This window comes from Sesamum indicum, linkage group LG16, assembly GCF_000512975.1.
Source record: "Sesamum indicum cultivar Zhongzhi No. 13 linkage group LG16, S_indicum_v1.0, whole genome shotgun sequence".
In the NCBI taxonomy this organism is placed as follows: Eukaryota; Viridiplantae; Streptophyta; class Magnoliopsida; order Lamiales; family Pedaliaceae; genus Sesamum; species Sesamum indicum.
In genome coordinates, this window is record NC_026160.1 from 1140863 (window position 1) to 1155424 (window position 14562).

At 31.7% G+C, this 14562-nt stretch overlaps 1 pseudogene; it reads right to left on the minus strand.

Annotated features, from left to right (window-relative positions):
• Positions 1-2291, minus strand: part of LOC105178511 — a 4970-nt pseudogene extending 2679 nt beyond the window's left edge.

Sequence of the window (14562 nt, forward strand, 5' to 3'; positions counted from 1 at the left end):
TCGTTCCCTTCATTCCTTTCTTGGAGAATATGTTCCTAAATACAAATGCCAAATTTGACACCATTGCTCCGATCAAACCTGCACCAATTATATTCTTGATTATTTATACTTTTAAATGAAGCTGAATATTGGATATGTACTCGATGCATGTACATAATTTAATTTTTTTTATTATATTAATTTATTATATAAAATGAAATCGAAGTAAAATAAAGAATCGAGTAGAATGGATAATTTTTTAACTTTTAAATATTTTTAAATGTGTATGAATATAATATTATTGATAGAAAAAGCTTTATGCGTATGATCAGCGACAAGTATCCCACTTTAATAAAAAGAATCATGGATATGTGTAGGACATAAAATTGAAAATTATACACGATTGTCGACCCTAATTTAAATTTTTTAATCTTATTTTTTATACTATAAATTCCAAATTACTAAAGTCTTATTAAGTATAAGTTGATTTTTTTCTATAATAATTTAAATTTTAGATGAAATAGGAATTTAATATGGTATCAAAGTCAAAACAAGAGTTTCTAAGTTTTAAACTCACATGTCATTTATTTACAGAAAATGAATTTCACATTCATAAAAATAAGAGCCCTGCAAGTCAGCGAACACGTAGAAATAGGCCTAAATATATTTTTGATCCTATAATTTTTGTGTTTTTATCATTTATCTATTTAGGATTGTAAAATAAACTTATAATTTTTTGACATTTTGCGACTTTGATATTTCCGGTGTCGGATTTTGCAAAAATCGTCATAATAAATTATGTGTAACTCACGTGATTCATTTAGATTGTTGCTTTTGTTTTGATTAGTTCACTTTTACCACACATGGACAAAAAAATTAAAAAAAAAATATAACATGGCGCATAATTTATTCCGTTAATTTTTGCAAAATCCAGCACAGGAAGGACCAAAATTGCGAAACGTCAAAAAGTTACATGACTCTTTTGTAATCCCTAGAAAGAAAAAAGACAAAAATGCCAGAATCATGAGGAACACATAATTTATTCCTGCAACTTTTGCAAAAACAGTACCGAAAGGACAAAAATTGCGAATATCAAAAAAGTTATAGGATTATTTTACAACTTTAAATACAAAAGATAAAAATGCTAAAGTATCAAAATTACAGGACCAAAAATATATTTAAGTCTAAAATTAAATGATTCTTTTAAGCTTTTAAATAAGAGATTAAGACCTTATTTTAAATGAAAATATTTTTCCAAAAAATGAAACATAGTCTTATAACAATAAAAAATGTTCCTTTCTTTTTTATTTTTTTTAATCTAAAGTGCTAAAATCATTTTATTTGCTGTGAAGGGAGTTATAAGATCACCTGTTAGATTGAAATTGAGCTCAGTAGCAGCAGAAAGCGCGCAGCCGCCAATTATAGGCAACAGGGAAAGGTACACCGGCATAGGGAAACTTTCCCCGAGCACGAGCCTCGAAACCAAGACGCTGACAGCCGGCTCGCCGCTCTTGATAATGTGTGTGAACGACACCGCAACCTTCGACATGCTGACGGTCGCGGCCACATGCCCGATCGTATGCGCCACCGCAACCTACAAAACATTTAATATAATCACGCTCAACTTCATATAGTAATTCAGGCGTTGGATCAGACAATTCTCAAACACTTGAGCCCGAAAACGACTTAGCCTTACTGGAAACAGAGTCTTCCAGAACTCGGCGTCGGTCTCTGGAGCTTCCGCGATCCGCGTAGCCCACGAGACGAGCATGAGGAGGGAGCCAGCGGCGAGGGAGAGTGTGGAGGTTAGCCAAGGGAAAGGGAAGGCATTGAGGACTTTCTTGTTGTATATATTGAAGACGACATTCAAAGCCCACCATGTGGCAAAGTAGACCCCAATCTTCAGCTTCTGAGCGGCTGCCTCCTGGTCGAACTCGATGCTGATGGGGACGGACTGCGACCGGCGGGCCTCATAGGCATTGCACTGCACCGACGGCTCTCGTGCCCTCGACGAGTCTTCCGTGTCGGGGACGAAGCCGAATCCGGACCTGGCGGAGATGTAGAGTGGCTTGTGGGCATGTACAATTTTCTTGGATGGGAAAGTGTGGGGTTTGGAGGGGAAAATGGGGTGTTTGGGGAGGTTCTCAAAGAGTGTGGCTGCAGTTGCATAGGAATGGTTTGCTGAGAAGGCCATTGTTTCTTGATTTTGCCGTGTGTAGAATGCAGGCAGTGGGCACTCTAGTTGTAGTCAAGAGTGTGCCCAAATTGAAATGTTAGTGCAAGGAAATGTCAGTGTGTGTGTGTTGATTGTGTTATGGTAATTTGGAGATGCATGTATTTATACAGGGGGAGTAGAAGGCAGGGGGTGGGGACCAGTGAGGTGGGCGACCTCTCGGGCAGGTAAGGGGTTGGGTTGGATATTTCATATTTGTCTACTTTTGGCTGTCTATCAGCGGGTTGGAAAAGGCAACGGGAATGGTGTGTATTGGAGTCGCCATGGGGTGTATATTATATGGTGAATTTCTAGGTATATTCCTTTGTATTTTTTTTTCTAATTTTCAAATTTGTGAACTAATTGGACTTTTGCTTCGAGTAATAGAAGTTGGACTTTTCTTTTTTAAAAAAAATGATTTGAATAATTTCAATTTCAATCACTAATAGAATTAAAATATTTCGTGAAGAGTTTGAAAGCATATAAGGGTAAAAATAATGATAACTCAATATTATCAATCACAATACAGAAAACAATGCGAATTTTTAAGTTTGGTGATGATAGGGTTGGGGTCGACAGAGGGACTCGACATCTATGGAAAATTGCTAGATGTTGACCCTTATTTGAAGACTGTTTCTTTGGTGGCCAACTACTCGTTGAGATAAATTAAAACTTTATGAGGTGAAAAATATAATGAAATGACAAAAAATGCATATTTGTAGTAAGAGCATGTAGTCAATGGTGTGATTTGATGTAAAGAAATTCACATGTTTTAGCTAAATTAAGTTTTCACATAGAAACATCTGAACACGCTCCTTAAATAGTTAAAAATTTGCGAAATCATGACAGGATCAAGATTCTAATAAATATGTGATTCTGTGATGAAAAAACGGCCTCGGATATTCTTATTTGCTAGCACATTGAATTTCTATATTGAAAAATATTACGATCGTATTGTGTAACACGACCTGAGTGTGTAACTCTTCATTTTGTGTTGAATGTGTGTATGGAAAATACACCCCTATCTCATAACATAATCTAATTATATTTAATTTAAAAATAAATAAATAAAAAGAATTAACTTATCCCTACAGAAAACCATGTGCCAATTAGGTGCCCGTCTCCGACCACATTTTCGCCATAAAAGGCAACCCCAAAGACGGAATGGTGTGCATTGGAGTTGCCATTGTGTGTATATGGTGAATTTTTAGGTACATTTCTCTTTTTCTAATTTTCGAATTTGTGGACTAATTGGATTTTTTTTAAAAAAAATAAAAATAAAAATTTAAGTGGTTGCGACTCCAATCACTATTACAAGCATAAATAATCATTTGAGAGTTTGAGACCATAGTAGCTTATAGGTTATACAGGCACCACAAAAAAATAAAAAAAAGAATTATTTCTTACATTGCAAATCACTATGGGCTTAACAATAATAGTAAACTAATACTATCAACTACAATATCATAAAGATAAAATGTGAAAATTTAAGTCGACTAATCAATATTTTTTTGGAAAACTTCTTTATCTATTAACTCATCGAGAAAATCGAACCAGAATAAGCTGGAGAAAGGATATGTTAAACAACTATTAATTTAAAAGTATTTTTAATTTTTTAAATAATAAAAAATTATTACTAATTATCGTAATTATTAGAAGAAAGTCCGTTACAATTTACCCTAAAAATAAAAAATAAAAAGATAATCACTTTGACGATTAAAATATAATATGGTAGATGCATTTAAAAATAGAAAATAAGAAACATAGTTTTCTTATGTCATGAGCTGATAGTACATTCAATGACCATAAGTAACTCATTCGCATTTTAATCATCATCGTAAATAAACAGAAGTACAAATGTCATAAACGACCTGACTCCCTTGTCTTCATTTTCTGACCTTATAATCTCTATTTTTTTATATTATATTTCATTGCAATTCCTTAGTCAACTTTCCGATGAAAAAGCCACCGGAACTTTAATATTTTGAGGGTTAAAAACTCAATTAAAGAATCATATCCAGTAAAAGTGTTTCAAGGGATCAAAGTGCAGAATCCAGACCTGAATTGACCATTTACACTAGGAAAAAAAAATAAAAACAAAGATTAAAGTTTCAATGACGTTTTAATGTAGAACAAGAGGCGGATGTATTTTGAAAGTGTTTGATAGGGAGATAAGTGCTTTGGTTGGCGGCTTGATGGCAAAATTTCGAACGCTATATAAATATTGATCCACTCGAAGATAAATGCAACCTTCTCGACCACCGTCCGAGCCATTCTTTAAATTTTTCTATTTTTCTGTCAATTTTCATTATTTTTCATATTTTCTTTAGTTGTCTTTCATCGTTATATTCTCGGATTATTGCTAACATGTTATGATATCTTAGAACCAAATTTTATAAGACGATTCAAATTTTAATTAGATTCAAGCCTATTTTACTTAGATTACGATTATGACTACTTTTTTTAAATAGCCGATAACTTTATAGGAGATTCAATTTAGCAATAAATTATTTTACTTTCAATTCCATTTCTCAAGAACATTGGACACATTTTCTCTTTACTCTTTACTTTTAATTACATCCACTCCATCATGTTTTCATCGAAAAAGTTGACGAAAATATATTGGAACAAAATAAATATAAATTTTAGAGATGATAAGACCAGAAAATTGTTCAAAGTTGAGGGACTGTTTATGACAATTATGCTGAAAAAATAAAATTAAATAACTAACCAACAAAAAGACATACAGAGATGTCGGAGGAAATAAATAAATAAAATGAGCTTCATTAATATAGACACGAGCATAGCAGCCGTTGGAATCATTGTCAGTGTCAGTGTCTGAATAATAGAGACGAGCTCTGGCAGCAAGTTCATGTCATATATTTTCCACCTTGGGATTTCTCGAGTTTGGTGTCACAAAAAAATATGATTTCCAGAGGGCTCGTGCTGAATGCATTTTTATCAACGGCTATTATAATTCTTTTTTTATAAGGGCAAATTATACTTGCGTCTTCTCAAATTTGGCATGATCACAAGAATTTTCACGTTGTATGAAAAATTATAAATATTTTTTTTTTGTTAAATTATATTTTGTCATTCAAATTATGTTTGCTTTTACATTTTGCCATCGAAACTCTTTTCTTATTTTTTTTTATGTGAACATACCATCTCAATTTTTTGAAATTTGCACTTGTCATGTTACAGTTTGTTTATTGATTGTGCACTACATAAGATGTTTTCTGGGTATATTATATTTTATCATTCGAACTATATTCGTTTTTATACTTTGGCATCTAAACTATTTTTGTGTCAACTTACCATATCAACTTTGCGAAATTTGCATTTTACCATATATGATCCCTTTTTTATTTTTTTTTTACAGAAAAATATCACATGTTGTGCATATGTAAAAAATATCACATCACATAACCCTTAAATATTACATGTGCATTGCATGTGATTTTTTTTAACAAAAGACATGGTGGAAAAATAGTTATAAATGGCAAAGTGCAAAACTTCATAAAGTTGAGATAGCAAGTTGACACAAAAAAAAAGTTAAAGTACAAAACGGTCTTAGTTCAGATGATAAATTATAACTAACCCATGTTTTTTCGACAAAAATCTTGGTTAAAAATTGTTATAGATGACAAAATGAAAAATTTTATAAAGTTGAGATGATAAGTTAACAAAAAAAAAAAAAAGTATAGATGCCAAACTATAAAACGATCATAGTTCGGATGACAAAATATAATTAACCCTTTTTTATTTTAATGTCTATCTAAACATTCAATGTTTGTTTGAACCGACAAAAATTCTATTTTGAATTATAATTTATAATTTTATATAATTTTTAGATTTTTTAAAATATTTTTATGAACTAATATTCCCTATGGAATATTTATTTTACTCGCCATAATTTTTTTTAATATTTTTTCAAATATTTTTGTATTTTTTTAAACATTCATCAAAAGTAAAAAAGTAATCCACTTCATCATCCAATGGCTACATAATTATTTTTTATTTGAGGAGTGTATTTGTAATTTTCAAACGATAAATAGAGTAGTCGTAATTATACGAAATCTCAAGAGAGGTAACTATATTATTATTATGTCTTGTCAGGTGCACTTTGTGATGGTGTGGAAGCAATTGATAAATATGAGAAATAATTGAAAAAAGTTGTCTCTGATCCTCAAAAAGAAAAATGAAATTTATTGTTGAATGAATCTCATGATAAAATTTGCAATTATTTAGATTAAAAAGTTTTAGTCTAGAGAACAACATGTCTTCAAACAGGGTAAAATATCCTTACATACTAGCAATAACAAATGAACAAAAACCATACAAATACATATATGAAAATGAATTGAAGCTTGCTGAAAATGGGACAAAAATCAAAGAATTATCCGACCAATGGTCAGAATGATGCAATTTTACGATGAATAATTGATTTCCTGTTGAGAAGGTGATTGAGTGCATAGATATGTTACTTCATAACTTCTAAGAAGAAAGTTATTACGCCGTCAAAGCACGCACTTAATGCATTATGTGTTGGATTTTTGTTGATCTAACTATTTTAAATTTTTGTTTTACACTACGTACTTTAAATTTTTATAGTCATTTACATTGTGCGTGCAATAAGAATGGAACCAAAAAAGAAATAAAAGACAACAATTGATGAAGGATTTATTATTACGTTTCCTATTATTCCTCTTGTTGGGTTAGTTTAGTCAGTTAGTGTGAGTAGTTCTTCAGTGAGGACCAAACCTAGTTCTATTTAAGCTGAGTTGTTTTACATACATAACTTCTTTTTCGGTTGTTCTCAATCAAGACACACAGCTACTTATCTTCAATGGAGTTCTTCAATTTTATTGGTTGCCAATAATATAGATTTCACCCAATTGTATGATTTTACGTGAGTCATAGACATCGAGATAATTAGATAATCATGATGAGTCTATACACATTAAAATTTAGAATGCACTGTGATTCGGGTCGAAATCTACGCGACCTCCTTGGACTGATCTCCCAAGCTATTCGAGGTCGCTCCTCTCCCAAACTAGTGATTGGACCCTGAGGAAAGAAGCAGATCGTTAGGCTTGCTAGGGTGGCCCCCAGCTAAAACCCTCCAATGCTTAAGTCAGTGTTTGGTTCTGAGGCCGAAATAATAGGTCGCTTAGAAAAATAGCGAGCTGAAGCGACCTGTAAGTAAAATGTGATCAAGACAACCTACCATTAATGCACTGACTGGGGGTATTTATAGAGAGAGAAACTGGGGGTGGTCTGTTGGTCCAATACGCGCGTTCCACGTGTCTCGGGTCGTATATCCGACCCGATCAAAAGTGCGCGGGTCCTGCTGGTAAACTTGTAATTTGGAGCCCTATCAGGGGCAAGATTGTCTTTTTACGAGAAAATAGGGTTTTATCCATATCACACTGGAACCAGATGGTAAAGATCTTTAATTAATAAAATATTTTTAAAATTTGTTTGAAAATTGTAAATACTGTGGAAAGGTCGCAAGGCAATTTTCATAACATATACCCCACGTAACTACTAATTAAAATGACAGTCGACTCATCAACTTGATTTCGAACGGCTCAGAAGCTCTTCAGAAATTCTACGAAAACCCTACCACATAGAAGTCACACCATCAATTGCCCTAAGGAAGAGTCGAACATCGTCAAATCTACATATGATACCATTGCTGTCATTTGTCTGCATGTCTTTGAATTTGTGCTCCAAATTGTTCGATGAACGTCTGAGGGTGTCCCATCCTGATGGTATCACAGCAGCAACATGTTCAAGAACCCAATCAGCAAATCTCCAACTCTTCCAATCAAGGAAACTGCAAATTGCATCGCTGATCGTGTCACTTTCTATGTTTGTATTGTTGCACATGATTCTAAATATCGATGGATATTTGATAATATCGGTCCATACTTACTCAAATCGTTCGATTTCATGCTGGTTCGATATTATCTATCAATATCTATTATTTTTTGAGTATATACGTACATGTGGATCCGATAATATCAAATAATATCGGATATATTGCCGATACAAAGTTATTATATATCATTTGTATCGGGATATTATCAGTAATAATATCTCATAATATAGGGGTTTAAATATAATTTACCCTCCTGTGATATGTGAAATGAGCAAAAAAATTATGTGAACTTAACAAATTATCACCTGTGTTTTGAAAAATGAAGCAAATTACCCTCCTATAATGGTCAGACAGGGGGGGCAATTTGCTTTAATTTCAAAATTAACATAAGGGGTAATTTTCTATTTTTTTCACATAAGTTTTTTGTTCATTTATCATATCATGGGGGTGAATGCATTTTTTCCGATAATATAGCATTATCGTAAATGCTATATCTGTTAATGAAATTTACAATTCTTTCCAAAAACTCTTCATAATATGATATATTTAATCTACTTTTTTTTTTTTTGTTACAACTTGAAGTTTGAGAAGAACGTTTTATCAAATTTTAGAATTTTAAAACATCTTAGTATATATTAATGATCAGTAATTTATGTTAATTGCATTTGATTTTGTAATTTTACTAAAATTCAATTAAATTTTAACATCTTAAAATGTATTTTTTTCTTTATTTGATAATATCCCGATACTTTATATCTAATATGGAATAATATTTATCGATATTATCATCAATACCACTGGCTTGAAGGATCTATTTGCAATGTGACCAATGAAAGCCCGTAACTGACGGTTCTCATTGAAGGATTGTGATTTTCTTGCAGCATTATTGGACATCAAAATATCTCAATGATTTTATTGTAAGATGCGACGAAAGATGCAAGAAACGTACGTGGTCGAAAAAAAATCTATTTCAAGGGAAAAACATAAAAATAAAAAGGGTCGAAAATTGAGTTTCAATTAGTTGGTTCTTGATATGGATATCTTTAGTCAAATGTAAATTTGCTTGTTCAAGATTGACAAGCTTTGCTAACAATCCTTGTGGTGTATTTTATATATACTAGTCCTTGTCCCGGACTCCATACGTCTGCAAAATACGACATAAATTTTATTTAATATTTATATTTATTATAGAAAAAAAATAATTTTCTATGATATTACAAATAAGCAAATTAGCTTCTTATGAAGAAAAAAAAATATAATAATTTACCTTCTGTGTTTTTTAAAATGCAGCAATTTACAATCTCGTATTTTTTAAAATGAAGCAATTTAAACCCTATAATTAGAGGAGAGCAAGTCGCGATTTTTTTCATTTTAAAAAGTACAAAAGAGTAATTGCTTTTTTTTTTTATAGAGGGGTAATTTGTTCATTTCTCAAAGAATAAATTGCATTAAACCCTATAATTATATAATGTTAATCGGATACTATAAAAGTAAATTTGGTTATATAAATGACGTACTGCAATTTTCTATCAGAATTATGCATTAATGTATTTACAAATATCATTGGGAAATTTAGTTGATAAATGTACAATGCGATGAGATGAGAGAGAACAAAGAATGAAAAACAAAATATGTGATTAAAGATTAACATGCTATTAATTTTTTTTATATAAAATTAATTTAGTTCCTACACATATTGTATACTGAGAAGATTGCTCGACGCCTCTTGACCACATAATACAGTACAGATATATAGACACGATATATAATTACTCCATTCATCAAAATTTCAATAATAAATCAATCACTACATTAATAAGAAATTAATGAAATAATGAATTACGATAAACTCACGCAAATAAGACAAATACTCATATATTTGATAAAACTTAAACCTATAACTTTATACTTGTTGGTAAAAGCACATTAGTTGAGACTAATACTTCAGTGGTAATTTTTTTTTTTTTTTTTGGTTAAACCACTCAGGATGGGGAGCTTTTCAGAGCCCACGACCCTTTTTTATTAAGACTTCATTGGTAATTCTAAATGCATTTAGCTTTTGAAAAAAGTGTTAAAAAAATTAATGATACCAACATAATAAAATGCAGTAAATTGAACTAAAATTTTATAGAAAAGTGAAAGGGTGTAAACATTTATAGAATGATGTGATTGTTAAACGTGGTATCAGAGTTAGACCAAATAAGAGGTAATTCGCTCTAATCTCATGGCCGTCCATTTATAAAACAAAAGTTCCGCATGTAGAATTACATGTTTATGATGGGCATTTGTTACTCTTTGTCTTTTTAGTCCTCATTAGAAATCTCAATAAGATAATCATAAATTATACTGTGACACATAATAAATTATTGATCTTATCACACGTGTGATGTGTGGACCACCCGCAGCACCAACAATAATATAAATGCCCTTAAGACGATGGTCAATATAAAAAAAACAATGGCATAGGATCTACGCCACTCTTATTCGGGTTGTATCAATCCTGGTTTGAACCACTTTAAATTCAAACTATGTACGAACTCATGATAACCATAATATTAATCATGCACTATTAATGGTCCACGTGTAATTGTACAATTTGGTTATACTTATTAATATTCACCCTCCATGCATGCCCTAAATACAATTTAATTTTCTAGTTGCACTATTTCTTACAAGCTTGTATTATATTTCTTACTACTTTATTGATTTAAGTATTAGAGGATTATAATCAAGACATTTTCGATGTTTTCATCATGTATTCCTTTATTGCACATCACCTAAACAAATTTGAAGGTTTATTTTAAGGTTGGAGGGGGAACAAAACTGGTTAAGATCACAGTTAGATGGTTCAACAGTATCTCCCACCCATCGATTTGTAATTGTGTTTAAGCCTCTTCATTGCAGATTAATAGTCAACACATTCTTCGGTTTTAGTTTTCTCATTCATGACTTCTCTTACAATCTTGTTAAAATCAAACATGTATTAGAGTCTTCGTTTGAAACTCTCTTAGTTTATTTTATCCTTAAGAGACGTTGCTTTTTATTGGTACATTGATCTTGAAGCAAACTCCATTGATAGTTGGGATGATTTACAAAACAAGTTTTTCAGTCGCTTTTACAGTGTTCGACGTATGTTAGCATGATTGAGCTTGCTAACCAACGTCGAGAAAAAGATGAGCCCGTGCTTGAATATGAGCATAAACTATCTAATGTCTCCAAAAAAGTAATTTTCAATATTCCTAGATATGAGTATAAACTATCTAATATCTCCAAAAATAATTTCAAGAACTGTTTGATATGAGTATAAACTATCTATAAATTCAAATTGAAAAACTCCTTAATATGAGAATAGACTATCTACAAATTCAAATAAGTTCAAGCCAAGAACTCCTTGAAATGAGTATAAACTATCTACAAATTTACTGGAAGAACTCATTGATATGAATAAAAAATATTACAAATTCAAACTGAATCTCGTTGATACGAGTGAACTATCTAATATTGACATAAAGACTCCTTGATATGAGAATAAACCATCAATAAGATTCAAGTGAACTACGTTGTGACTTGATCCTTCAACGAGGTACGTAGGCAGCTTGAGACATATTTTCATGTTTAGTCACATGTGTCCAAAAAAAAAAAATGTCTTGAAGAAGAATCAATTTCGAGACATGTTCACTCCTTCGTTTGTTACAGTAGATATTCGTGAACAGTCTCGAGTGGACATTTGTAAACAAGTAAAATTTCATACCCAATTAATGATGACAAGGATAAATAATATATATTAATTATCAATTATATCTCTCTTTCTATTCATATTTTGGAATTTACTAAATTAACTTCAAATGTATATAGTCAATTTAATTAATATTTTAATATATACATATATATATTGACATCAAATCACTAGCCTACAAGTATCAATTTGGAGTATTTCAACCAATCAAATTATTGGCCGACAAGTGTCAAAATGAAGTATTTCAGCCAATCAAATCATGTTTCGTGGTCAAAAATTCTAACCAATCAGACGACACCTCGTGGAGCAACTGCACGTAGGCTCCAATCAAGTCAAGACAAATCTTTGCGGTATTTATCTCTTTAAAAAGTGAAAATATTAAAAAGATAATATCAAGTTGACCAATCATATCATTTTAAATATTTGATATATTTATCTTTTCAAATTAAATTATACATGGAGATTTTACCTTTAAAATTATTAAATACATTCTTGAAAAGAACAATTAGAGAATTAATAGAAATTATATCCACTTTTACTTTCAAAATATATTTTGACTTGTGATAATGTTCTTGTATTTTAATTTTCAAACACGACAAAATTAACACTCACAACCCTCTTTCAATCTTGTCAAAATTCAACAGGGTGCATTAGATGCTTACTGAAAATGAGGAAAATGTGGTTCAGACAGCATGTTTCACGCAATAAAAAAACATCTTTAATTTCTGTTAGTAAATTGTCTGATACTGCTGACTGTTTTTAATATTTGTGGCTCAAAATTTTGCAGAAGATATTAACTTAACCTATTGGCTCCAATAATTGTACTTGCCTCCAATAATATTTGATCAGAGTTTTTGTCACCATCTCATGATATTTTCTTCTTATTTTTGTACGAAAACTTGACTAGGGAAAAGGATTGACCTCATTCCCGACAAAGAACATGCATCCACTACTTGCATGTCAAAGTATTCCCACCAACCACCTCCTAATAATTTTGTGGTTAAAATTCAACTCTTATAAATAAACATGAGACTAAGAATTTGAGTCCATTAAATGTGTACAATTTGTTTTAAATTATTATTTATATACTTAATTTGGATCATATCTATGGAATATATATTAAGTTTAATTATGTTATACACAAAATAATTGAGTTGAATTTATTTGGGTTTAACTCATTAATTTTTATATTACTTTTGTCATAAAAAGTTGAAAAGATAAAATTTTTCGAATTTTAAATCTACATCAAAGTCAACACAATAAAATTCTTTAAAAAAAAATTAAGTTAGACGATATGTTTTTCGTAATGATATTACGAGAAGGATGTGTTACTAAATTAATTAATTTATTAAAAATTAATATTTTTTGAGCTTCCAATCAATAAATTATAAAAAAAAAAAAAAAGTTGTTCAAATTTTCATTTAGTGCAAGTTGACCATACTGAAATTTAAATAATTATTTTGACTTTGTTCTAGGACGGTATTAATTAATTATAAAATTTGGATGGATTCAAGATAGAAATAAAAATTTAAGAACTAATAATAAAAAAATCAGTTAAGCATGAAAAATTTATTTTAACTTTTGCATAATTTTTTTATCCTTTCGAATTTGCGTTAACTTTCACTTGATAATTTGTTATTACGGTCCAAGTTCAAATAAAATTTAGATCATATATTAGTCGAGTTTAACTAACTTAAATTTCTTATGTATTTTGTTATTTAGTGGACTATCACATTATATTTAAACTAAGTTATTATAAATTTAATTTAAAATTGTTACTACGAAAATAAAGATGAAGAACTCTACCAAATTTGTCAAAAGTATCAACAATACATAAAGAAAAATGTTAATAAAATATGTACGAGTAGTTGGGGTCCTAACCGGGTACGCGGCATCTAAGCTCTCATCTCCCATCATTGAGTGTTCGGCAAAGTTTGGCAAGGGGTGCAGATGTCTTTGGGAAATTTAAAGCTGATGGGAGAGCTGAGAGCAGCTCTAATAATGATCGTATTCAGGGGGCTCGCGAAGAGGCTGTTCTCTCCAAACCAGGTGCCGATACAGCAAGTATGGCCACGGGACCGGAAGATAGGAGTGGACCAAACGGGCTCCAGTGTCGGCCTCATATAACAGATCCTACGGCAAGCTCTGAATCCCACATTCTGGCGACGGCTGAAATTGAGAGAGATGGTGATCCGGGTCGAAGTCTACGTGACCTCCTTGGTCGGGCGAGCTGGTCCTCCAAGTGGTTCGAGATCGCTACCTCTCCCAAGCTAGTGATTGGACCCTGAGAAAAGAAACAAGTCGTTAAGCTTACTGGGGTAGCTCCCAACTAAGACCCTCCGATGCTTAACTCCGTGCTTGGTCCTGAGGTCGTAAAAGTAGATCACTTAGCGAGCTGGATAGCTAAAGCGACTAGAAAGTAAAAAGTGGTGAAGTCAACCTACCATTAATGCACTGACTATGGAGTATTTATAGAAGAAGCTGGGGGTCCGGTCGGTCCACTGTACGTCTTCCACGTGTCTCGAGTTGCCGGGTCGGGTCGGTCAAAAATGCACGGATCCTTCTGGTAAAATTGTTAATTTTTGCTCTTTCGGGGGCATAATTATCTTTTTCTGATAAATTGGGGTTTTACCCACATCAGATGGTATGATGCAGCTTGGAGACCAGAGTATAATGGTTGAAGAAGAAGGCCAACAAAGAGTTAGAGAGGAGCACTCATCTTAGGGGGATAGGGGGATGTAGGAGGGG